This window comes from Antechinus flavipes, chromosome 3, assembly GCF_016432865.1.
Source record: "Antechinus flavipes isolate AdamAnt ecotype Samford, QLD, Australia chromosome 3, AdamAnt_v2, whole genome shotgun sequence".
In the NCBI taxonomy this organism is placed as follows: domain Eukaryota; kingdom Metazoa; phylum Chordata; class Mammalia; order Dasyuromorphia; family Dasyuridae; genus Antechinus; species Antechinus flavipes.
Genome location: NC_067400.1, coordinates 379,655,385 through 379,680,824, shown reverse-complemented (window position 1 = coordinate 379,680,824; position 25,440 = coordinate 379,655,385). Strand labels below are relative to the sequence as shown.

Genomic DNA, 25,440 nt, shown 5'->3' with positions numbered 1-25,440 from the left:
TCAATAGCAGCTGAAGTTAGTGCTGCCCCTATGAGATGGACTTTTGAAGGCAAAACAGGAGTTTTTACTCCTTTTATAGTTGAAAAAATCCCCATCAATCTGTGGGGAAGAGACATTTTACAACAATTGGGGTTAAAAATGAGTACTTCGGTTTTTTAAGCAGGGCTGCTGTTGAAGGCCTGTCAACACTTTCACCTGTTCCTATCCAATGGAAAACTGATACAAGAGTGTGGATAGAACAGTGGTCCTTAAGTAGCGATAAAATTCAGGCCTTATTAGATCTAGTACAGGAGCAGCTTGAACAAGGGCATTTACAACCTACTCTAAGTCCTTGGAATTCACCAGTGTTCGTTGTAAAAAAGAAATCGGGAAATGGAGGATGCTCAATGATTTAAGAAAAGTGAACGAACAGATGGAAACTATGGGAACTCTTCAGCCTGGACTTCCATCTCCTACTCAGCTTCCTAGAGAATGGCCTCTTTGGGTTATAGACATCAAGGATTGTTTCTATTCCATTCCTCTGGATAAGGAGGATATGAAGAGATTTGCCTTTTCAGTGCCCAGCGTTAACTTAGCTGAGCCTTATAAAAGATATGAATGGACAGTTTTGCCACAAGGAATGAAGAACAGCCCCACTATGTGTCAAATGATATGTTGCTGCTGCTCTTGCTCCAATAAGAAAAGCATTTCCAAAAGTTATGCTATTACATTATATGGATGATATATTGGGATGTGCACCTGAGGAACAAATACTAGAAGCATGTCTACAAAAAAATCATAGAAACACTAAGATACTACAAACTTCATATCGCTACTGAAAAAATTCAAAGGCATGCTCCTTTTCAATATTTAGGATATGAAATATATCCTAAGGTACTTACACTACAAAAACTGTCTTTAAGAACAGAGAGGTTGAACACCTTAAATGATTTCCAAAAATTAATAGGAGATATCCAATGGATGCATCCAGTATTAGGTTTAACTACCAATCAATTGCAACTCCTATATGACATTTTAAGGGGAGACACTGCTTTAAATTCACCACGCCGGCTTACAAAAAAGTTCGAGACCTTGAGAGAAGTTGAACTGGCTTTATCCAATGTAGTTGAAAGAGTAACTCAAAAACTCTTGGAAATATCAGCTTTTGCTACGAAAGAAGCACCCACAGCAGCCCTTCATCAAGGAGACAGTGTGATAGAGTGGGTGAACCTCCCAGCACAACCAGAACAAAGCCTTACGACTTACCCAGTGCTTGTGGCTAGGATTCTCTTAAAGGCCATTAAGCGAGCAGTACAATTATCTGGGACAAGACCTGACAAGATATACACCTTCTATACAAATGCACAAATTAATGTATGCTGTGAAACCATCCCAGAGTGGCAAATTTTATTGGCCATGGCTCCAAATTTTGCACATGGATCTCCATTAAAGATAACCAGACTACTGTATAATTGGCAATGGATTTTTGAGGAGAAGGTTTCTAAGGTTCCTCTTGAAGGACCAACTATTTTTACAGACGCAGCCAAACAAAATATTTGTGCTGTATACTCTCATGATTTAACCGTAAAAAGAGTAGTCAGAACTCCTTTTCAGTCCATTCAGCAGAACGAATTATATGCGATCATGCTAGCTCTCACTTATTACCCAGGCGACATAAATATCTGATTCAGCCTATTCAGTAGGTGTGGTACAAAGAATTGCCACAGCCCAAATAAAATTTGCAGCTTCTAATATATATCAGCTCTTTAAGGAACTTCAAGAGCAAGTGAGAAAGCATCCAGGAAAGATTTATAGCCTGCATATCCACTCACATAGTGGACTTCCAGGTCCTATTTTTGATGGAAATTCAAAGGCAGATAGCCTTTTAACTATGTTGGCCAGTACGCCTTTATTTCAGGAGGCCCAGGAATCCCATTCTAAATACCATCAGGTTGCTCAAGCTTTGCGTTTACAGTTTGGGATTACAAAAGAAGAAGCTAGGAGCATAGTGAAAAGCTGTACAGCTTGCCTTCTCTTCCACGCTCCTACACTGCCTCCAGGGAAGAACCCTCATGGTTTGAGACCCAATGAAATCTGGCAAATGGATGTGACCCATTATAAATCTTTTGGTCGTCTGTCTTTTATCCACGTTGTGGTAGACACCTTTTCAGGATTCACTTTTGCCATACCAGCAGCAAAAGAGACAGCCCGAGTGGTCACTGAATTCCTCATTCAAGCATTCGCAATTATGGGTTTGCCACAAGAAATAAAAACAGATAATGGACCGGCATATACCTCCAAACATTTTGAACACTTTTGTGCACAGTATAAGATTTTACACACTACTGGCATACCCTTTAATCCTCAAGGTCAAGCAATAGTAGAAAGAAGAAACAGAGACATTAAGACACTCCTCCAAAAACAAAAGAAAGGGGGAGCCACGGGTTACCCTAGAGAACTTCTAAATTTAGTTCTCTATATCATTAATTTTTTAATCTTTGATAAAAATGCACTGGCTCCAGCAGACAGGTTTTATAACCCACCAGAAGAGCAGTGTCCAGTGCGAGCAGCTCCACTATCTTTAGATAATCGCCAGGTGATGTGGAGAGATCCAGAAAGTGGTGAATGGAAGGTACCAGATAGTGCATCTCTACACGTGGAGAAGGAATCAGATGGGTGCCTATGAGCCGCATTCGCCTTGTCCATTGCAGAGAGATGGAGCAGACCCTTGAAACAAAGGAGAAGACCCAAGAATTATCGGGTGGTTCTGTTGCTGATTGTGCTCACCATTGAAAGAGCATAGCTGACAAGGAGACTGTTAAAAAGACTTTTAAAATCTTCAGGAATCATTGGATTTCCTAAAACAAGATGAAACTGCTTTAGTTCTTGAAAAACCAGCAAGAATCATTGGGTTCCCTGAGATGAAAAATTGTTGATGAGACTTTTTGCAGTACTTCAGAGCTTACAGGAATTATTAGATTCCTGGCACATGAACTAATGAACAATGGATTGCTTATGGACAATTTCTAGGACTTATGGACATGTGTAAATTTTCAGATTGAATCTTGTTATTTGTTACATTACTACTAGCCTGTGCTATGTGCTTATGTAAATTATGTGTAATGCCTACCATATTGGTGGATTTATGTATACCATGTATATCTGTTACAAAGTTCTGGCCCATATTGATGGATTTATGTGTACCCCTTCAGAAACCCACTAATCTGATTAGATTTCCTATTTCCTTTGGTGTTTTCATCTAACAAAAGAAAGGGGGAGATGTTGGAATCCTTACTAACTGCTAACTAATTAGAGTTGATCTAATCTTACAAGAAGATTTTGGCCAGAACCTGAAACAAGGTACTAAGTAGAACTAATTAATACAAGGCTTGTGTTCACACCTTTACTCATTGGAGTCCACAAGTATGCTAGCTTCACAAAGTACACTTTCTAACTTCAAGGGAGTCCACACCTCCCTTAAAGCTCGTTGGGCCAGAGAGCACTATGGGAGAAAACCATAATCCCATTCTCTCAGAAGAGTCAGATAAAAGGCCAGCGATGAGGGATCTATGGTAGAATACATTTTTTCCACTTGGCTGGCTGGTGGCGGACGAAGAACTTTCAGAGGATAAAGCTACGAGTGAGAGTTTAGTGGACAACCAGATTCATCTTCATCTCACACCACTGTAGTTGGTGGCTGGGCTCCCCAGAAGGAGACAAGAGAGACATTCCATCTCTGTGTTGGTTGGAGGCTGAAGAAAGCAGAGGCAGAGGCTGAAGGACAGAACCTTTGGATTTGGAGATATTCAGAGGGCTCTAAGCCTCTAAGCCCTGTGTTTTGAAAAGAACAAGAACTCCAAAATTTGAACTCATAACAAAGAGGTTTCACCTACAGCCAAAGAATTTGGTTGTGCCAGGCAAAGAGATACTTATTACATATAAAGTGAATTACATATAAAGAGGCATACAACCTGCAAATTAAGACATCAAAGAATATTTTATTGATCAGACTTTTGGCTACGGTAAGTATTTAAAACCAATGACAGAGAGCATTACTATTAATAATAAATTGCAAAAATAACCTTCTTTAAAATATAAGATTCTTCCCATGCTATAAATGAGAAAGTTTATCTACATGTTTACATTCTCTTTTCTTGGCTATTAATCTTTCCAATAATTATTGATGTACATCATCTTTTCTCAGTAACAGTTCCTGTAAAAGTTCTTCTTGAGAAAACTTTTCTTTTTCAAAATATTCTGAAGTAAAATTCAAATGTGAATGTTTAGAAACTCTGAAATCATCAAGTTGAAAATATCTTTTTCAAATTTCTTTCCAAAGGGATTTACTTCTTAAGTCTGAAAGACAAGAAGTTTCTTCCCAAAGGAATAAAAAAACTGAAAAATAATAGAGGCAATTCTGTAAAAAGATAATAGAGTCAACAAGATGATAGGAATTTGTAAGAATGTTATGTATTGTAGAATTCCCTGCCAGGTGTTTTTCCCCACTCCAGCTGTTCCTCGGTTATGGCTACTTTGAAGGTCACTGAATTGCCTGTATTTCATCTACTGGGGATTCTATGATTTCAGATTATTCATTAATTTCTTTAGCTAACTGCATTTACCTACTAGGAATGCTATGATTCAAAAACCTCTTCCATAAAGAGGAAAAGCTCTTGGTTTGCTTTGGGAGCATATGGGTGCTCATTAAGTATCCTCTTATTCTTTAACTGAAGTACTCAGTTGAGGTTCTCTCCAAATTCTTTGATCAGCAAGACTCTCCAGCAGATAAATCTACAATTCTCCTCCATTAGCATTAAAAAGGAAACTGAGTAACTCTTCAAAGTCAGTGAGGGGAAGAGATGGAAGAGACAGTTTTAGTCAAGAAAACTAAATAGATGCCATTGCTTATGTTATGAAGCTGTGATATAGGAACAGTGAAGCAGTGTTCATCACTATGGACAGGCCATTCTACGAACTTCAGTTCATTTTTTAAAACTATATGAATATTTTTTTTTTCCTTTGACTTGAAGTTGTAACTGATTGTTTGGATTTGCTAGTTTGTTTTATTTAAAAGTAGGGTAAAAGATAACTGTTGCAAAGCTATTCATGAGCTAAAACGAAATACACATGATATATACTATGCTGAATATGATTATGTATATGAAGCCAAAAGTGGTCAGTATCACTGATGAATTTTTATTATTTGGGGATACAACAATGTATCCAGACCCACTAAGTAGACAGATGGTTTGAGGTGTGCTTTGGAGCTTAAGTGATAAACCTAATATTGAGAGTGTTCTACAAGATGCTATTTCTATCTTAAGAAGATGTGAAGCACTTATTAACTAAGAAAAATGATAGTTCATACCTTGTATCTGTTCTGGAAGTTACGTTAAGACAAGACTAGGTTATTCAAAAATCCCTAGTAAAAAAAAAAAAAAAAAAAAAAAAAAAAAAAAAAAAAAAAAAAAACTTTTTGGACCTTACCTGAAAGTGGATTTCTGTGCTGACTTCTTTTGGGAGGAGGGAGAAATTATTTTATTTTCAGTTTTGGTTCCACTTCATATACATATATAAGTATTTTTCAAAAGTTGATTGAAAAACAAAAGTATTTGGACATCTCTTCTTAAGGTATACTTTTTCTTGGAGAAAAATATAATGCAATCAGTATGCCAATCAATTTTATAAAGCCAACTATGGATCCAGCTGCCATTTCTTTTGTACAGTCATTTTCTTAGACAAGTAACTACTGTAAAATTCCATTTCTTTATCCCCTTTATCCACTGTTGGGTTACTCATGGGAATTAAAAAAAAAATATTGCTCATAAGGATCCTAACTGCACAATTTTACAAATACTTTTTTAAAAAGCTCATTTCATAATTGAATTTTGTTTGATGGGAAAAGGCCAAAGGGAGCACCTTGTTTTCTGTTTGAGAAATGGCCCTTTGGTAAAAGGCCATCATTTAATCAAAATCAATACCTTAGCCCCTTTTAATTGTTTTGGTTTCTTAAAAAAATAATTAGGTGTCTTTTAATAGTATTCTTATCCAAACATCCCTTTATGTGTTCAATGTAAGATCACTATACTAAGCCTTAGCAGCTTTCACATTTCTGATTTATTTCCTAATCGCCCAAAATCATCTCTTACAATTCAATTCAGAACTGAATCAAACATGTATAAGCATTAACAAGGAACTTAAAAAGCAAGCTTTTAAAAAAAGAAGAACACAAGATGGCGGAGAGGAGGCACACATCTGTGTAGCTCCAGGTTTTTCTCTCACTATCCATTTCATTACAAGCCTCTGAATTAATGCTTGACTGAAAAAAAACCCACAAATAGTTACCAAGAGAAGCCATCCTTGAGATTTGCCAAAAAAAGGTCTGTTTTTACACAAGGGCTGGGCCAGTATTGGATCGGGTGCGGGGTGTGGGCAGGCAGCTGAGAGAATGGAAGGCGTCTCACAGCCAAGCAGACTGGAGAGGGGGTGGGGTGTGATCGCAGCTGTCTCTGCGGGGAGAGCTTTGCTACAATTTGGATACTTTGCTCTGGCAGCAAGCCAGTAGCCCAGCAGAGAAGCTAAAAACACCGGGACAAAGAATACAACCCAAAACAGCTGGAGTCTCTCGGGACCTGGCCACCCCCTCCACTCCCCCACAGTGACTCAGCATGCTCTGGGATCTCAGAGCCCAGGCCCAGCACAGTCCTGCTAGTGCCTCGCTGCGGCCCCCACAGTCTGCAAAGGAAGCTATGTAACGCCACCCAGCCCCTCCCCCCAAAAAGCAGACTCCAAATTAGGGGTGATTTCTTTTTCTCGTTTTGCTAGTTTGTCTTTGATTCTTTGACATAATGAGCAAAAAACTGAAGAGGACTTTAACCTTGACAGCTTCTATACAGAAAGAGAGCAGACTCCAAATCCTGAGGAGACTAAAAACAGACAGTCCCCAGGTGAATCCCCAAAGGAGGAGATCATCTGTTCCTCAGCACAGATGAACCTCATAGAAGTAATTAAAAAGGCTCTCACAAGGGAGCTAGAATAAAAATGGGAAAAGGAGAGGGAGGCTTGGCAAGAGAGTCTGGAGAAGTCATCACACTCAGTTAAAGAGAGATTGGATAAAGAAATAAAATCCTTGAAAAATAGGATTAGTGAACTGGAACCAGAAAACAGCTCTCTAAAAAAGAAAATTGGCAAAATGGAAAAAAAAATTCCACAGAACAAAAGAACTCAATAGGACAATTAGAAAAAGATTTTAAAAGAGTGAGTGAAGAAAACAGTTCATTAAAAATTAGAATTGAACAATTGGAATTGAATGACTCGAGGAGACAAGAAGAATCAGTCAAGCAAATCCAAAAAAATCAAACAATGGAAAAGAATGTGAAATACCTTCTGGGAAAGACAACAGACCTGGAAAAAAGATCCAGGAGAGACAATGTGAGAATTATTGGACTCCCAGAAAAGCATGATGAAAAAAAGAGCCTGAACACTATTTTCCAGGAAATTATCAAAGAGAACTGCCCAGAAGTCATAGGAACAGAGGATAAAATAGACATTGAAAGAATTCATCGATCACCCACTGAAAGGGATCCTAAAATCAGAACACCAAGGAATATAGTGGCCAAATGCCAGAACCCTCAGACGAAGGAAAAAATATTGCAAGCGGCTAGAAAAACCCAATTCAAGTATCGAGGAGCCACAATAAGGATCACCCAAGATCTGGCAGCATCCACATTAAAGGATCGAAGGGCCTGGAATATGATATTCTGAAAGGCTAAAGAACTTGGTATGCAACCAAAAAAAAACTTATCCAGCTAGAATGAGCATCTTTTTCCAGGGAAGAAGATGGACATTCAACGAAGTAAGCGAATTTCACCTATTTTTGATGAAAAAGCCAGAACTTAACAAAAAGTTTGATCTACAAATATAGAACTCAAGAGAAATCTAAAAAGGTAAAGATTAATCTTGGGGCCTATATTTCTGATATAAAGAGGTATAAAGAATACATGTATACCTTGTTCTAGAAAATAGATGTGGAAAGGACATTGTACCAGAAAAAAGGTAAAGTGGGAATACTGCATCTCATGAAGAGGCAAAGGAAACCTATTATATCTGAGAGAAAGAATGGAGGGGGATAAATATAGTGGGTATTTTACTGCCTTCAGAATTGGCTTTAAGAAAAAAGTTTTAGACATATTTAATTTATGGTGAAACTTCTCCCACCTCATTGAGAAGTGAGAAGGGAAAAGTGAAAAGGGAAGGAATAAGCTAAGGGGAAGGGAATACGGAAATGGGGAGGGAAACGGGTAAGATAGGGGGAGGAAATCTAAGGTGGGGGGGTACTAAAAAGGGAGGGGTGTGAGAAGCAAGTGGTGCTCACAAGCTTAATACTGGGAAGGGGGGTAAAGGGGAAAGAAGGGAGAAAAGCATAAACATGAGTTAACAAGATGGCAAGTAATACAGAATTGGTCATTTTAACCATAAACGTGAACGGGGTAAACTCCCCCATGAAGAGGAAGTGGTTAGCAGAATGGATTAAAAGCCAGAATCCTACAATATGCTGTTTACAGGAAACACACCTGAAGCAGGGAGATACATGCAGGTTAAAGATAAAAGGTTGGAGCAAAATCTACTATGCTTCAGGTGGAGTCAAAAAAGCAGGGGTAGCCATCCTGATCTCAGATCAAGCTAAAGCAAAAATTGATCTAATTAAAAGAGATAAGGAAGGGCACTATATCTTGCTAAACTGTAGCATGGATAATGAAGCAATATCACTATTAAACATATATGTGCCAAGTGGTGTAGCATCTAATTTCTTAAAAGAAAAATTAAGAGAGCTGCAAGAAGAAATAGACAACAAAATTATAATAGTGGGAGATCTCAACCTTGCACTTTCAGATTTAGATAAATCAAACCACAAAATAAATAAGAAAGAAGTCAAAGAGATAAATAGAATACTAGAAAAGTTAGATATGATAGATCTCTGGAGAAAATGTAATGGAGACAGAAAGGAGTACACTTTCTTTTCAGCAGTTCATGGAACCTATACAAAAACTGACCATATATTAGGACATAAAAACCTCAAATTCAAATGCAGTAAGGCAGAAATAGTAAATGCATCCTTTTCAGACCACGATGCAATGAAAATTACATTCAACAAAAAGCCAGGGGAAAGTAGACCAAAATGGGGAAAAACTGGAATCTTTCCCAGTAAGATCTGGAGTAAAGCAAGGTTGCCCACTATCAGCATTATTATTCAATATCGTATTAGAAACACTAGCCTCTGCAATAAGAGTTGAGAAAGATATTAAAGGAATTAGAGTAGGCAATGAAGAAACCAAACTATTAACCTTTGCAGATGATATGACGGTATACCTAGAGAACCCCAGAGATTCTTCTAAAAAGCTATTAGAAATAATTCACAATTTCAGCAAAGTAGCTGGATACAAAATAAATCCCCATAAATCTTCAGCATTTTTATACATCACCAACAAAATCCAAGAGCAAGAGATACAAAGAGAAATTCCATTCAGAACAACTGTTGATAGCATAAAATATTTGGGAATGTATCTACCAAAGGAAAGTCAGGAATTATATGAACAAAATTACAAAAAAGTTTCTACACAAATAAATTCAGACTTAAATAATTGGGAAAATATTAAGGGCTCTTGGATAGGCCGAGCGAATATAATAAAGATGACAATACTCCCTAAACTAATCTATTTATTTAGTGCTATACCAATCAGACTTCCAAGAAAATATTTTAATGATCTAGAAAAAATAACTACAAAATTCATATGGAACAATAAAAAGTCGAGACTCTCAAGGGAATTCATGAAAAAAAAAATCAAATGAAGGTGGCCTAGCTGTACCTGATCTAAAATACCAAAACCATTTGGTATTGGCTAAGAAATTGATTAGTTGATCAGTGGAAAAGGTTAGGTTCACAAGACAGAATAGTCAACTATAGCTATCTAGTGTTTGACAAACCCAAAGATCCTAACTTTTGGGATAAGAATTCATTATTCAATAAAAACTGCTGGGATAACTGGAAATAAGTATGGCAGAAATTAGGCATGGATCTACACTTAACACCATATACCAAGATAAGATCGAAATGGGTCCATGACTTAGGCATAAAGAACGAGATTATAAATAAATTGAAGGAACATATGATAGTTTATCTCTCAGACTTGTGGAGGAGAAAGAAATTTGTGACCAAAGATGAACTAGAGACTATTACCGATCACAAAATAGAAAATTTTGATTACATCAAATTAAAAAACCTTTGTACAAAAAAAAAAAAAAAAAAAAAAAAAACCTAATGCAAACAAGATTAGAAGGGAAGCAACAAACTGGGAAAACATCTTCACAGTTAAAATTTCTGATAAAGGCCTCATTTCCAAAATATATAGAAAACTGACTCAAATTTATAAGAAATCAAGCCATTCTCCAATTGATAAATGGTCAAAGGATATGAACAGACAATTTTCAGATGATGGAATTGAAACTATTTCCACTCATATGAAAGAGTGTTCCAAATCATTATTGATCAGAGAAATGCAAATTAAGACAACTCTGAGATACCACTACACACCTGTCAGATTGGCTAAGATAACAGGAAAAAATAATGATGAATGTTGGAGGGGATGGGGGAAAACTGGGACACTGCTGCATTGTTGGTTGAACAGTGAATGAATCCAACCATTCTGGAGAGCAATCTGGAATTATGCCCAAAAAGTTACCAAATTGTGTATACCCTTTGATCCAGCATTGTTTCTATTGGGCTTATATCCCAAAGAAATACTAAAGAAGGGAAAGGGACCTGTATGTGCTAAAATGTTTGTGGAAGCCCTGTTTGTAGTGGCTAGAAACTGGAAATTGAATGGATGCCCATCAATTGTAGAATGGCTGAGTAAATTGTGGTATATGAATGTTATGGAATATTATTGTTCTGTAAGAAATGATCAGCAGGATGAATACAGAGAGGCTTGGAGAGACTTACATCAACTAACGCTAAGTGAAATGAGCAGAACCAAGAGATCACTTTACACTTCGACAATGATATTTTATGAGGATGTATTCTGATGGAAGTGGATTTCTTTGACAAAGACTTAATTTCAATTGATAAATGATGGACAGAAGCAGCTACACCCAAAGAAAGAACACTGGGAAACAAATGTGAACTATTTGAATTTTTTCTTTCCGATTTGTTTTTTACCTTCTGAATCCAATTCTCCCTGTGCAACAAGAGAACTGCTCGGTTCTGCACACATATATTGTATCTAGGAGATACTGCAACATATTTAACATATAGAGGACTGCTTGCCATCTAGGGGAAGGGGTGGAGGGAGGGAGGGGAAAAATCGGAACAGAAGCGAGTGCAAGGGATAATGTTGTAAAAAAAAAAATTACCCTGGCATGGATTCTGTCAATATAAAGTTATTATAAAATAAAATAAAATATTAAAAAAAGAAGAACAAAAGAAAAGAAAAGTTGATCCCTTTAAAACTAGGTAGGCCATGTCTTAGTTCAATCTGTGACTATCTTACATTTAAAAATTTTTAATTAAAAGTAAAATTAATTAAAAGGCCAGGAAAATTTTATGTATTCTACAAACTTTACATTTATTTAACATGACTTCCTAAGTCATTTACAACCTTACCCTATTTTAGGACTCTCATGGAGGTCCGCTATTTGAGGCCAGATGAATTTTGTCACTTTTTCAGTGCTTTGATGCATTTTGAAAGCTCTTAACACTTTGTCAATATGTCACACACTGAATAAAGATTCCAGTATCTTTTAAGAAAATTTTTGGTACATTTTCCTGACCAAAAATATTACTACTACTTTTGTCTGTTCACATGTCCCTAAGGTAATGCCCCTATGCAATTCCTGACCTTGGAGCAACAAAGAATGAGTGTCCCTAGAATAATCAGACATATCTCCTCCACCAGTAACCACTAAGGGATGAGTAATGTAGCAGGGCTATGCTTCTGCTCTACCAAATCTTTCTCCTTCCCTGTATGTCATCATCAATCATAAGTCCTTTTGATTCTGGTACCACCTTGTTGAGTAGCATTCCCCTCCTTATCCAACCTTTATCTCAGTCATGGCCAAGGAAGAATTTCTATCAATCATCTATCCCAGAAGCTCACATTCGATATGACAGTTTGCCATTCCATTATGATTACAGTTACATTACAATAGTTTGCTATTAGATTAGAACTGCCTGATGTTCACCCAGTCCTTTACCATTGCCACAGTGAAAGCTAAATGATTTCAGCTTGTTTTCCAAAAATAATAAGTCTGCTGTTACCTCACATTAAATGTTCACTGCACTACTGTTTTTGCCTATAAACAAATAATACTTCAATTTCTTTCTCTAAAAATAGCCTATATAATTTTATGCATCTATATTTATGCTATAGTATCCTTTCCAAATCAAACCGTTATTTCAAGTTCAAAATTGAAGAGCTGCCATTCAATTAAGAAGACATCAAGTCCAAACATTCCAAATAACTGATTTCAAACTGCCATCTAATACTGCCATCGCTCTCCTTAGTTACAGGACAATGAGTGGGCACATGCAAGTGCACACACAAACACAAACACATAAAAATGTTGAAATTTTACATCAAATATTGCCCACTAGAATCAGTCAGCTGCTTTATATAGATGAAAGACATATTCCCTAGCCATGTTTAGAAACAGATCCCAGCTAAGTCCTCTCAAATATCTGAAGCCCTAAACACTTAAACAACACCAATCTGCACATCAAAACTCAAATTGAAGTAAGGTTTTCAGTTGAAAGGCCATTATCAGAAGGACTGAAGGAAACTGGAACCCAGTGGCTGGGAGGTTAAGGTACAACACTTGGTAGGCTCAGTAGATTTGGCTCGGGCAGTAGTTCTGATTAGTTTGGGATTTCAAAAATAAATTGGAGCTCACTAAGCTGGAATTGCAATTTTGATTATTTGGGAAAGGCCCATTCTTCCCCCCACTTTGGACAGTCTGCCACACAGTTGCAGATGAAAGATAAGAATGCCCTTTTTCTTGTGAACCATTTTCATCTGGGGACTTTGATCCTTCTTCTTGCCTATTAAGTTACTGTTGTTGCTTCTTACTAACATTTCTAGATCGAGAAACTGGAATATTAAATTTCTCTCCACCAGCCACCTCCAGCTTCTATGTTACCTTTCAGGCTGCTGTGCAGACATTTCCACCACTTGTCTTCTTCCCTGCTGCCAGGCCCAGGAAGGCAAGTGTCGTTTTCTGCCAGATCTGTTCCTTAGTGTCTGACGAGGGACCTTTTCTCGGGCTGATCTGCTGAGTTCAGCATCGGAGTCTCCCAGCTTCTGGGGAGAAAACCCAGAGAATCTGAGTTCTTCGAGATGTCGGTGGCCCCTGCTAAAGAAACAGCGCGCGGGCGGCGCGCACAGACCAGATCGCGCTGAACTTGAGACCAGAAAACCGGCTGCTCCTACAGTTCCCAGAACCTTCCTCAAGCTCCTCCTTCCCCTACCCCAAACAATGACTGGGCAGCCTCTTGATGAGCATGAATCAGTCCTGGTTAGAGCCAACTCAGAGCTCAGAGAAAGAATATTTGGGAACCCTTCACCAGATCGAACTCTTTTTGGAAACAAGAAGCTGAGAAGTACTAATCAGTACATGGACTGACCCTAACCCTACTGACTGACTCAATGAAAGTGCTGCTCAAAGAAAGACACGCATGACTCTTCAAACATTATTCAAGTTCTAGATGGGATACTTTATACAGCACATCAGTGATAGGGATGTGACCTTGAAAAGTGAAAGAAGCTGGTGGAAAATCTCAAGTCACTCCTGAAATCACAATCATCTGGTATGGAAATTCTTGCAAAGGAATTTTGGTTGTTCTGAAAAAAACAGAAGCAATTTAGAGGCAATTTCTTCATATCTCAAAGGGGCAAGAAGGGAGAAAAGCCTTCCAAATGTGGGTGGTATTGTCGAAAAACTGCTGCAAAGATGGGTATTGAAAAGAGCAGAGAAAGTGAGAAATGGATAATTTCTTAACATCTCAGATGAATGAAGGCTTTTTGGATGTAGGAGATCTAGTCTGGAACCTGATTAGCCTTGAGAGCATAGTAGAAAACCTATTGCTTTAGAGGTCAAAATTTTTGAGCAGAGATCTGAATGTTTAGAACAGGTCTATAACAGAGACAAAATGCTTTCCAAAGTACTTTGTCATGTCAAAGCCTACAAGCTAGAAGAAGTTTGGTTCATGAAGTGTAACTCTGACTATTATCCCCCTTCTGGGAAAAGCGAGAATCCTGGAACCAAAGAACAGAGAAGGTGGAAATGGACTGGCAGAGCTATCAACTACTGCAAATACAGAATAGTATCAGAGCTCTTCAACCTGTATCTTCCTCCTTCTGCTGCAAGTTGTGGCACCAAAACCTCTCTCTGAAGCACTTAAACTATTGCCACCTCAATATTTTCCAAGGATTATGATCCTGCTGTCCTCATTTTTAAAATTATATTTTATTATGAAAGCTTTTTATTTTCAAAACATATGCATAAACTATTTTCAACATTTACTCTTGCCAAGTGTCTTCTAATATTTTTCCCTCCTTTCCCCTTACACCCTCCTGTGGATGGCAAGTAATTCAATATATGCTAAATATTTGCAATTCTTCTATATATATTTCCACAATCACCATGTTGCCCAAGAAAAATCAGATCAAAATGGAAAAAAAAATTGAGAAGGAATATAAAATTCAAACAACAACAAAAGTGAAAATGCTCTTGTGATTCCCAGTAAGTCCCTACAGTCTTATCTCTGTGTGCAGATGACTTTCTTCATTACAAGATCTTTTCAACTGCCAAGGAATGAAAATCTGTATAGAAAATGCCCAAACCGATCCAAGTATAACCTTTCCAGATGAATGAATGAATATGTCCACATGGATCTCATCCTCTACACATCAAAATTACCTTCTCCAACTCCTGACATTCAGATTTATAGATAATTCTTCCTGCTCCCTTCCTTACACCTATATAGTAGCATATCAGTTACCAAATCTTGTCATTTCCACCTCTTCCATATCTCTTTCATATTTATTCCTTTCTCTATTCATACAGCAATATTACACATTCTGCTTCTTGCTCTTATCACTACTTGTTTTCACTTTTTTTCAATGGTGAAACAAAAACTTGACTGAGAGCTTTTGATTTTGAAAATCACCATAATTTCTTCTGTTTTTCTCCTTCACTTTTTTCCATCTTTTTTTTTTTTTTTTTTTTGGCTGATGCAAGGATATATTTATAATTTGTGTTCCACGAAGTTTTATTTAGAGTCTAATTGTAAGCCCTCTCCTGAAAACTGTTTCATATATTGAGAAAGGAGATGGTAAAGTCCTTAAAATCAAGGCTTCATACATGGGACTTTAAGGCACTTTTGGGGGGAATTCTAAAAGATCAAAATCTTTTACGATGAAAGAACATGCCATTCCCCTCTATTAAGAATTCTAAATGGGGAGGGGGATTTTAAACTGTTTTTAAGTTATTCTTTAATAGTGGAAATAATATTATACATAGTCACTGTTCCCCAAAAGATTATTACTTAAACAAATCATCTTTACTAGTTTCAACAATATGAAAGAAAATTTAGTGAAATTCATCACTGGAACTATTTGAGATTAGAATTATTGAAATATTATCTATAACATGGCCATTCTCAAATTAATTCCCACACTCTCAACACTGAGCCAGCTCCCTGAAATTCAGTCAAACATGCATAGACACATAGATATACATAGGTACACATACTTACACATATATGCTTTATTAAAAAAAAGTTCAGTAAAAATTATCAAACTGAAAAGAGTAGACTTCCGGCCAAGATGGCGGAGAGGAAATACACTTCTGTGTAACCTCCGTGTTTTTCTCTCACTATTCATTTCATTTCATGCCTCTGAATTAATGCTCGACTGAAAAAAAAACCATACAATTACTTACCAAGAGAAACCATCCTTGAGACTCGTCAAGAAAGGTCTGTTTTTGCGCGAGGGCGGGGATGGTATTTGGAAGCAGTCTGCGGGCAGCAGCTGCAACCAGAGCACAGATAGCAGCTCAGAACCGGGTAGAGCGGAGAGGGGGTAGGACGCGATCGCAGCCGTCTCTGCGGGGAGAGCTTTGCTATAGGAGCAAGTCAGCAGCCCAGCAGAGAAGCTAAAAACACTGGGGGTGAAGAATACAACCCCAAACAGCTGGAGTCTCTCGGGACCTGGCCAACCCTCCCCCACAGTGTCTTAGCCCGCTCGGATCTCAGAGCGCTCGGATCTCAGCGTGCAGGCGCCATAGCACAGTAGGACCCGTGCCTCACGAATACCCTGCCCCTCCCCCAAAGAAAGCAGCCTCCATTCAAGGGGTTTTTTTCCTTCTGTTCTTTGATAGTTTGTCTTTGATAAATAGACAGAATGAGCAAGAAACTGAAAAAGAATTTAACCCTGGACAGCTTTTATACAGATAAAGAGCAGACTCCAAACCCTGAGGAGACTAAAAACAAACAGTCCCCAGGTGAATCCCCGAAGGAGGAGACCTTATGTCCCTCAGCACAGATGAATCTCATGGAGGAAATTAAAAAGGCTCTCACAAGGGAGCTAGAAGAAAAATGGGAAAAGGAGAGGGAGGCTCTGCAAAAGGAGAGGGAGGCTCTGCAAAAGGAGAGGGAGGCTTGGCAAAAGAGCCTGGAGAAGTCAGTTAAAGAGAGAGTGGATAAAGAAACCAAATCCTTGAAAAATAGGATTGGTGAACTGGAAAACAAAATTGGCGAAATGGAAAAAAATTCGACAGAACAAAAGAACTCAATTGGACAATTAGAAAAAGATCTTTAAAAAGTGAGTGAAGAAAATACCTCACTGAAAATCAGGGTCGAACAATTGGAATTGAATGACTCGAGGAGACAAGAAGAATCAGTCAAGCAAATCCAAAAAAATCAAACAATGGAAAAGGATGTGAAATACCTTCTGGGGAAGACAACAGACCTGGAAAACAGATCCAGGAGAGACAACCTGAGAATCATCGGACTTCCAGAAAAGTATGATGAAAAAAAAAGCCTGGACACTATCTTCCAGGAAATTATCAAAGAGAACTGCCCAGAAGTCATAGAAACAGAAGGTAAAATAGACATTGAAAAATTCATCGATCCCCTACTGAAAGGGATCCTAAAATCAAAACACCAAGGAATATAGTGGCCAAATGCCAGAACCCTCAGGCAAAGGAAAAAATACTGCAAGCGGCTAGAAAAACCCAATTCAAGTATCAAGGAGCCACAATAAGGATCACCCAGGATTTGGCAGCATCCACATTAAAGGATCGAAGGGCCTGGAATATGATATTCCGAAAGGCTAAGGAACTTGGTATGCAACCAAAAATAACTTACCCAGCGAGATTGAGCATCTTTTTCCAGGGAAGAAGATGGACATTCAACGAAATAAGCGAATTTCATCTATTTCTGATGAAAAAGCCAGAACTTAACAAAAAATTTGATCTACAAGCACAGAACTCAAGAGAAATCTAAAAAGGTAAAGATTAATCTTGGGAACTATATTTCGGCTGTAAAGATGTATAAAGAATACATGTATACCTTGTTCTAGAAAATAGTTGTGGAAAGGACATTGTACTAGAAAAAAGGGAAAGTGGGGGTACTACATTTCATGAAGAGGCAAAGAAAACCTAGTATATCTGAGAGAAAGAATGGAGAGGAATGAAAATAGTGAGTATTTTACTGCTTTCAGAATTGGCATTAAGAGAAGAATTTTAGACATATTCAATCTATGGTGAAACTTCTCCCACCTCATTGAAAAGTGAGAAGGGAAAAGTGAAAAAGGAAGGAATAAGCTAAGTGGAAGGGAATACGGTAACTGGGAGGGAAAGGGGCAAGTTGGGGGGGGAACTCTAAGGGGGGGAGGGATACTGAAAAAGGGGGGCTGTGAGAAGCAAGGGGAGCTCACAAGCTTAATACTGGGAAGGGGGGTAAGGGAGGGGGTAAGGGAGTAAGAAGGGAGAAAAGCATAAACGGGGTTATCAAGATGGCAAGTAATACAGAATTGGTCATTTTACCCATAAATGTGAACGGGGTAAACTCCTCTATAAAGAGGAAGCGGTTAGCAGAATGGATTAAAAGCCAGAATCCTACAATATGTTGTATACAGGAAACACACCTGAAGCGGGGTGATACATGCAGGTTAAAGGTAAAAGGTTGGAGCAAAATCTACTATGCTTCAGGTGAAGCAAAAAAGCAGGGGTAGCCATCCTGATCTCAGATCAAGCTAAAGCAAAAACTGATCTAATCAAAAGAGATAAGGAAGGGCACTATATCTTGCTAAAGGGTAGAATGAATAATGAAGAAGTATCTATATTAAATATATATGCACCAAGTAGTGTAGCATCTAAATTCCTAAAAGAGAAATTAAGAGAGCTGCAAGAAGAAATAGACAGTAAAACTATAATAGTGGGAGATCTCAACCTTGCACTCTCAGAATTAGATAAATCAAACCACAAAATAAATAAGAAAGAAGTCAAAGAGATAAATAGAATACTAGAAAAATTAGATATGATAGATCTCTGGAGAAAATGTAATGGGACAGAAAGGAGTACACCTTCTTTTCAGCAGTTCATGGAACTTATACAAAAATTGATCATATATTAGGACATAAAAACCTCAAACTCAAATGCAGTAAGGCAGAAATAGTGAATGCATCCTTTTCAGACCATGATGCATTGAAAATTACATTCAATAAAAAGCCACAGGAAAGTAGACCAAAAAATAATTGGAAACTAAATAATCTCATATTAAAGAATGATTGGGTTAAACAGCAAATTATACACATAATTAATAACTTCATCCAAGAAAATGATAATAATGAGACATCATACCAAAATGTATGGGATGCAGCCAAAGCGGTAATAAGGGGAAATCTCATATCTCTAGAGGCCTATTTGTATAAAATAGAGAAAGAGAAGGTCAATGAATTGGGCTTGCAACTAAAAATGCTAGAAAAGGAACAAATTAAAAACCCCCAATCAAACACTAAACTTGAAATTCAAAAAATAAAAGGAGAGATCAATAAAATTGAAAGTAAAAAAACTATTGAATTGATTAATAAAACTAAGAGTTGGTTCTATGAAAAAACCAACAAAATAGACAAACCCTTAGTAAATCTGATTAAAAAAAGGAAGAGGAAAATCAAATTGTTAGTCTTAAAAATGAAAAGGGAGAACTCACCACTAACGAAGAGGAAATTAGAGCAATAATTAGGAGTTACTTTGCCCAACTTTACGCCAATAAATTCGACAACTTAAATGAAATAGAAGAATACCTCCAAAAATATAGCTTACCTAAACTAACAGAGGAAGAAGTAAATATCCTAAACACTCCTATCTCAGAAAAAGAAATAGAACAAACTATCAATCAACTCCCTAAGAAAAAAACCCCAGGACCAGATGGATTTACATCTGAATTCTATCAAACATTTAAAGATCAATTAACTCCAATGCTAAATAAACTATTTGAAGAAGTAGGGATTGAAGGAGTCCTACCAAACTCCTTTTATGACACAGATATGGTACTGATACCTAAACCAGGTAGGCTGAAAACAGAGAAAGAAAATTATAGACCAATCTCCCTAATGAATATTGATGCTAAAATCTTAAATAAAATATTAGCAAAAAGATTACAGAAAAATCCCCAGGATAATACACTATGACCAAGTAGGATTTATACCAGGAATGCAGGGCTGGTTCAATATTAGGAAAACTATTAACATAATTGACTATATCAACAACCAACCAAACAAAAACCATATGATCATTTCAATAGATGCAGAAAAAGCATTTGATAAAATCCAACAGCCATTCCTAATAAAAACACTTGAGAGCATAGGAATAAAAGGACTTTTCTTAAAATAGTTAGGAGCATCTATTTTAAACCTTCAGTAAGCATCATATGCAATGGGGAAAAACTGGAACCTTTCCCGGTAAGATCTGGAGTGAAGCAAGGTTGCCCACTATCACCATTATTATTCAATATTGTATTAGAAACACTGGCCTCTGCAATAAGAGTCGAGAAAGAGATTAAAGGAATTAGAGTAGGCAATGAGGAAACCAAACTATCACTCTTTGCAGATGATATGATGGTATACCTAGAAAACCCCAGAGATTCTACTAAAAAGCTATTAGAAATAATTCATAATTTTAGCAAAGTAGCAGGATACAAAATAAATCCCCATAAATCCTCAGCATTCTTATACACCACCAACAAAATCCAAGAGCAAGAGATACAAAGAGAAATTCCATTCAAAATAACTGTTGATAGCATAAAATATTTGGGAATCTACCTACCAAAGGAAAGTCAGGAATTATATGAGCAAAATTACAAAAAAGTTTTCACACAAATAAAGTCAGACTTAAATAATTGGAAAAATATTAAGTGCTCTTGGATAGGCCGAGCAAATATAATAAAGATGACAATACTCCCTAAACTAATCTATTTATTTAGTGCTATACCAATCAGACTTTCAAGAAAATATTTTAATGATTTAGAAAAAATAACAACAAAATTCATATGGAACAATAAAAAGTCGAGAATCTCAAGGGAATTAATGAAAAAAAAAACCAAATGAAGGTGGTCTAGCTGTACCTGATCTAAAATTATATTATAAAGCAGCAGTCACCAAAACCATCTGGTATTGGCTTAGAAATAGATTAGTTGATCAGTGGAAAAGGTTAGGTTCACAAGACAGAATAGTCAACTATAGCAATCTAGTGTTTGACAAACCCAAAGATTCTAAATTTTGGGATAAGATTTCATTATTTGATAAAAACTGCTGGGATAACTGGAAATTAGTATGGCAGAAATTAGGCAAGGACCCACACTTAACACCACATACCAAGATAAGATCAAAATGGGTCCATGACCTAGGCATAAAGAACGAGATTATAAATAAATTAGAGGAACATAGGATAGTTTATCTCTCAGACTTGTGGAGGAGAAAGAAATTTGTGACCAAAGATGAACTAGAGACCATTACCAATCACAAAATAGAAAATTTTGATTATATCAAATTAAAAAGCCTTTGTACAAACAGAACGAATGCAAACAAGATTAGTAGGGAAGTAACAAACTGGGAAAACATCTTTACAATTAAAGGTTCTGATAAAGGCCTCATTTCCAAAATATATAGAGAACTGACTCAAATATATAAAAAATCAAGCCATTCTCCAATTGATAAATGGTCAAAGGATATGAACAGACAATTTTCAGATGAAGAAATTGAAACTATTACCACTCACATGAAAGAGTGTTCCAAATCACTATTGATCAGAGAAATGCAAATTAAGACAACTCTGAGATATCACTACACACCTGTCAGATTGGCTAAGATGACAGGAAAAAACAATGATGAATGTTGGAGGGGATGCGGGAAAACGGGGACATTGATGCATTGTTGGTGGAGTTGTGAACGAATCCAGCCATTCTGGAGAGCGATCTGGAATTATGCCCAAAAAGTTATCAAACTGTGCATACCCTTTGATCCAGCAGTGTTTCTACTGGGCTTATACCCCAAAGAGATACTAAAAAAGGGAAGGGGACCTGTATGTGCCAAAATGTTTGTAGCAGCCCAGTTTGTAGTGGCTAGAAACTGGAAAATGAATGGATGCCCATCAATTGGAGAATGGCTGGGTAAATTGTGGTATATGAATGTTATGGAATATTATTGCTCTGTAAGGAATGACCAGCAGGATGAATACAGAGAGGCTTGGAGAGACCTACATGGACTGATGCTAAGTGAGATGAGCAGAACCAGGAGATCATTATACACTTCGACAACGATATTGTATGAGGATGTATTCTGATGGAAGTGGATTTCTCTGACAAAGAGACTTAACTGAGTTTCATTGGAGAAATGATGGACAGAAACAGCTACACCCAAAGAAGGAATACTGGGAAATGAATGTGAACTATTTGCATTTTTGATTTTCTTCCCGAGTTATTTTTACCTTCTGAATCCAATTCTCCCTGTGCAACAAGAGAACTGTTCGGTTCTGCAAATATGTATTGTAGCTAGGATATACTGCAACATGTTTAGCATATATAGGACTGCTTGCCATCCTGGGGGGGGGGGGGGAGGAGGGAGGGAGGGGAAAAAAACGAAACATAAGTGATTGCAAGGGATAATGTCGTGTAGAAATTATCCTGGCATGGATTCTGTCAATGCGAAGTTATTATTAAATAAAATAAAATTTATTTAAAAAAAAAAAAAAAAAAAAAAAAGAAAAGAGTATACAATGTTAAGTTTATGTATTCTACAGCCTCTCTGCCAATGAGAGATTTATACGAACTTTATTTTTTTTCTTAGGTTAGGGCTAGTATATTCTTCTTCTTCTTCTTCTTCTTCTTCTTCTTCTTCTTCTTCTTCTTCATCTTCTTCTTCTTCTTTGTCTTCTTTTTCTTCTTCGTCTTCTTTTTCTTCTTCTTTTTTGGCTGAAGCAATCACGCTTTAGTGACTTCATCAGGATCACACAGCTAGAAAGTATTAAGTGTCAGAGGCTAGATTTGAACTCGGGTCCTCCAGACTGATAGAGCTGGTGCTCTATCCACTGGGCTGGGTTTTTTCAAAACTGGTAATGAGAGAATGGAAATCTTTCAGTATTGATTCAATTTCTATCAATTTTTGTTATAATGAATTCTCTTTTCTGCATTTATTCAAAAGTGTTTACATGGGCTGCTTGGAAATCTATAATTTTGTCATTTCTGATAGTACTAAAATATATTTTCCATAATTACCAATGATGATTTTTGATCCAAATTGAAAGACTTCTGTTTTCATCTTTTCCTTTCTTTCTTTTAAAATATATTTATTTAAAGCATAATACCATGCACAAAAAAAGTAATGAAAATGGAAAAAGAAATAAAAGCATTCTCATTTGTATAAGACAATAAAAAAAGATTCAGAATTTGTAACAATTTTCTTTTCAAGAAAATGTGTATAAAAATAGAACAGTTTATTCAGAACTGTTCCATCTTTGCTTCCTTGAAGCTTTTCTTCTGTTCTTTGCTGTGTACTTTTTACTTTATTTTTTTCCTCCTTTTTTCCCCTCCCCCCAATCTCCCTCAAGGACACTGCAGTTTAACATGTATATCTTTATGTAAGCATAAATACAAACCTGTTTATATATATTCATCTACACACCTACACATATATCCACATCAGAGGAATACAATAACTCTTGAATGTGGGAAGTCATCCAGAAAGAATTCACAAGCTCTGGGATAAATGAAAGTATGAGGGAAGGAGAAAAGCAGTAGTTATGAAAGACTAGGAAAGATGATCTTGCATTTAGGGATAGGATGCCTTCAGAGACCTCCTGCTGTTTCTTGGTGATCATGACTTTGCTTCCTGATGAGTACATTAACCTTCCATTTTATGATACTTTTCAGAAATTTATGATGGTTTGAATTTGAAAGTTAAAAGTAACACAGTCCCTTAGGAAAATAAGAATGTATCTTCATGGAACAGCCTTCTGGATATTCTGCAAGATTTCTCAGAGTTTGGACAATAAGTGGTCCTACTATCACACCAGAAACTGTTCTGTGCCCACTAAGTACATTGACAATCCTTTGCTCACATCTGACAATACTTCCATGCTGTCTAGTGAAATAAAAAACAGATTCTAGACCTTCCACAGATTGACTGTTCAACAAGTATTTCTAGCCTTACTCCCCATGATGCCATTCTGAAAACTTAAGACTTCAATAAACCTGCCTTATTTGCCTTTTTCCAAATGTCCATTGCACTTTTCATTATCAGATCTCCACATGCCTCTCTCCCCCTGGAAAGTCAGATTTCTTTTCTGTCCCTTTTCAAATATTGCCATTTCTTTAAAGGCAACTAAAAACTCTCCATTAATGCTCCCTGATACATCCTGCTATCTGGTAATCATCTCCTCATAGTCCTTCTGTTTGTACAGGTAACACAATTCTGAAGGAATTACACTTTTCTTTTGTGTTCATCTCTTCCACTTTATGATTGGGTTACATTTTATTGGAAGACTGAGTGACCATCTCTTTGAAGTTTTCTCAAGTCCACAACAGCTACAGAGACTGGAGGAATGGTAATGGTGGTACTGAGAAGCAGATATTAGAGAGATAAATGATATATTGCCGATTCAAGATTAATAAAAGTCATTAGAAAAAATAAAATGGAAAGAAGGAAGGAACACAATTATTTTTTTAATCATTAAGTCCAAGAATCATCAACTCTCATAGTATCCACAATCCAATATTCTTCAAGTAAAACTTGGGAATTGTTTCCCTTTCTTTATTCTGTATTCCCTCACCTTTACTTTTTTCTTTTATCCTTTCACTTTTCCTTTCTCTTCTCTTATCTCTATCCTACTCTTTCAGTTTCTCTTCTCTACTATTTTTAAGTGGTGAGAGAAAGCAGAAGACATGAATAGATCCATAGAAGAGTCAAATATTAAGATGACCAACAAAAATTAGTATAAAATCTAATAAGATTTTAAGAATATTGAAATATGCTATAGATATAAAAATATATATGGATATATTTAAGAATATATGAGTGTAGTATGTCATATACATAAATATATGATTCATATATTTATAGTTTTTCTTCTTTTCATGATAACATGAGACTTCTCATTTAACACACTTTTCCTATCATTTGCCTATCCTTGGTAATTGATAACATCAAAGGAAAACATTGGAGATGCCTTTGAATATCCTATGTTCAAGATGCCTTTGAATGTCCTATGTTCAACTTCTTCCACACACAAAATTCTTTTTTGCCAATATCTCTTGACATAATTCTCTTCAGCTTCTGACAGAATAAGGACATTCAGATCATTGCCTTATAAAATAGCCATTTTATTATTGAAAATTTTTGTTCAAAATATTAAAAAATGTTATTTAAAACATTTACTCATACTTCCCAATTGTGTCCTCTGCAGGTATATAGAAAAAAATACCTCATCCATGGTGTCCCATAATATTTTCCAGATATTTGCAATTAACTGGTTTCCCATCTCAGGCATCTTTTCATCATATTTATAATCTTTTCTATCCTAGCCACCCACCTATAATTAACTCTTGTTTTAGTTTGTCAGGAAGTTTTATTGGAGAAACTGAGATGAGTAAAGATTGGTTTACTTTTAAGTGAAGAGTTTCATAAGCCAGCTGATCACATGGGACTGTGTTCCAAAGTACATGGTACAGAAAAACTGAGGAGCAGAACTTTATAATGGAGAGTTTTAACTAACTAGGGTTTACAAGCAGGATGCAGAAATTGAACCAACAGTTAGCCTAACATCTGGCAACTGTTGTTATCTTTTTGGAAACACTTCAAAGGCGAGAGAAGTAAACTTGACCTAAAAAGATGGGAACCATAATTCAGACCAGGA

The 25,440-nt window shown here is 36.7% G+C and overlaps 1 protein-coding gene and 1 pseudogene across 2 annotated transcripts in view; both read right to left on the bottom strand.

Moving 5' to 3' along the window:
• Positions 1 to 25,440, bottom strand: part of LOC127554392 (uncharacterized) — an 804,883-nt gene that overhangs the window by 466,731 nt on the left and 312,712 nt on the right. The gene's annotated exons all lie outside the window — the stretch shown is intronic.
• On the bottom strand, positions 12,751 to 13,315 carry LOC127553410 (proline-rich nuclear receptor coactivator 2-like; annotated as a pseudogene).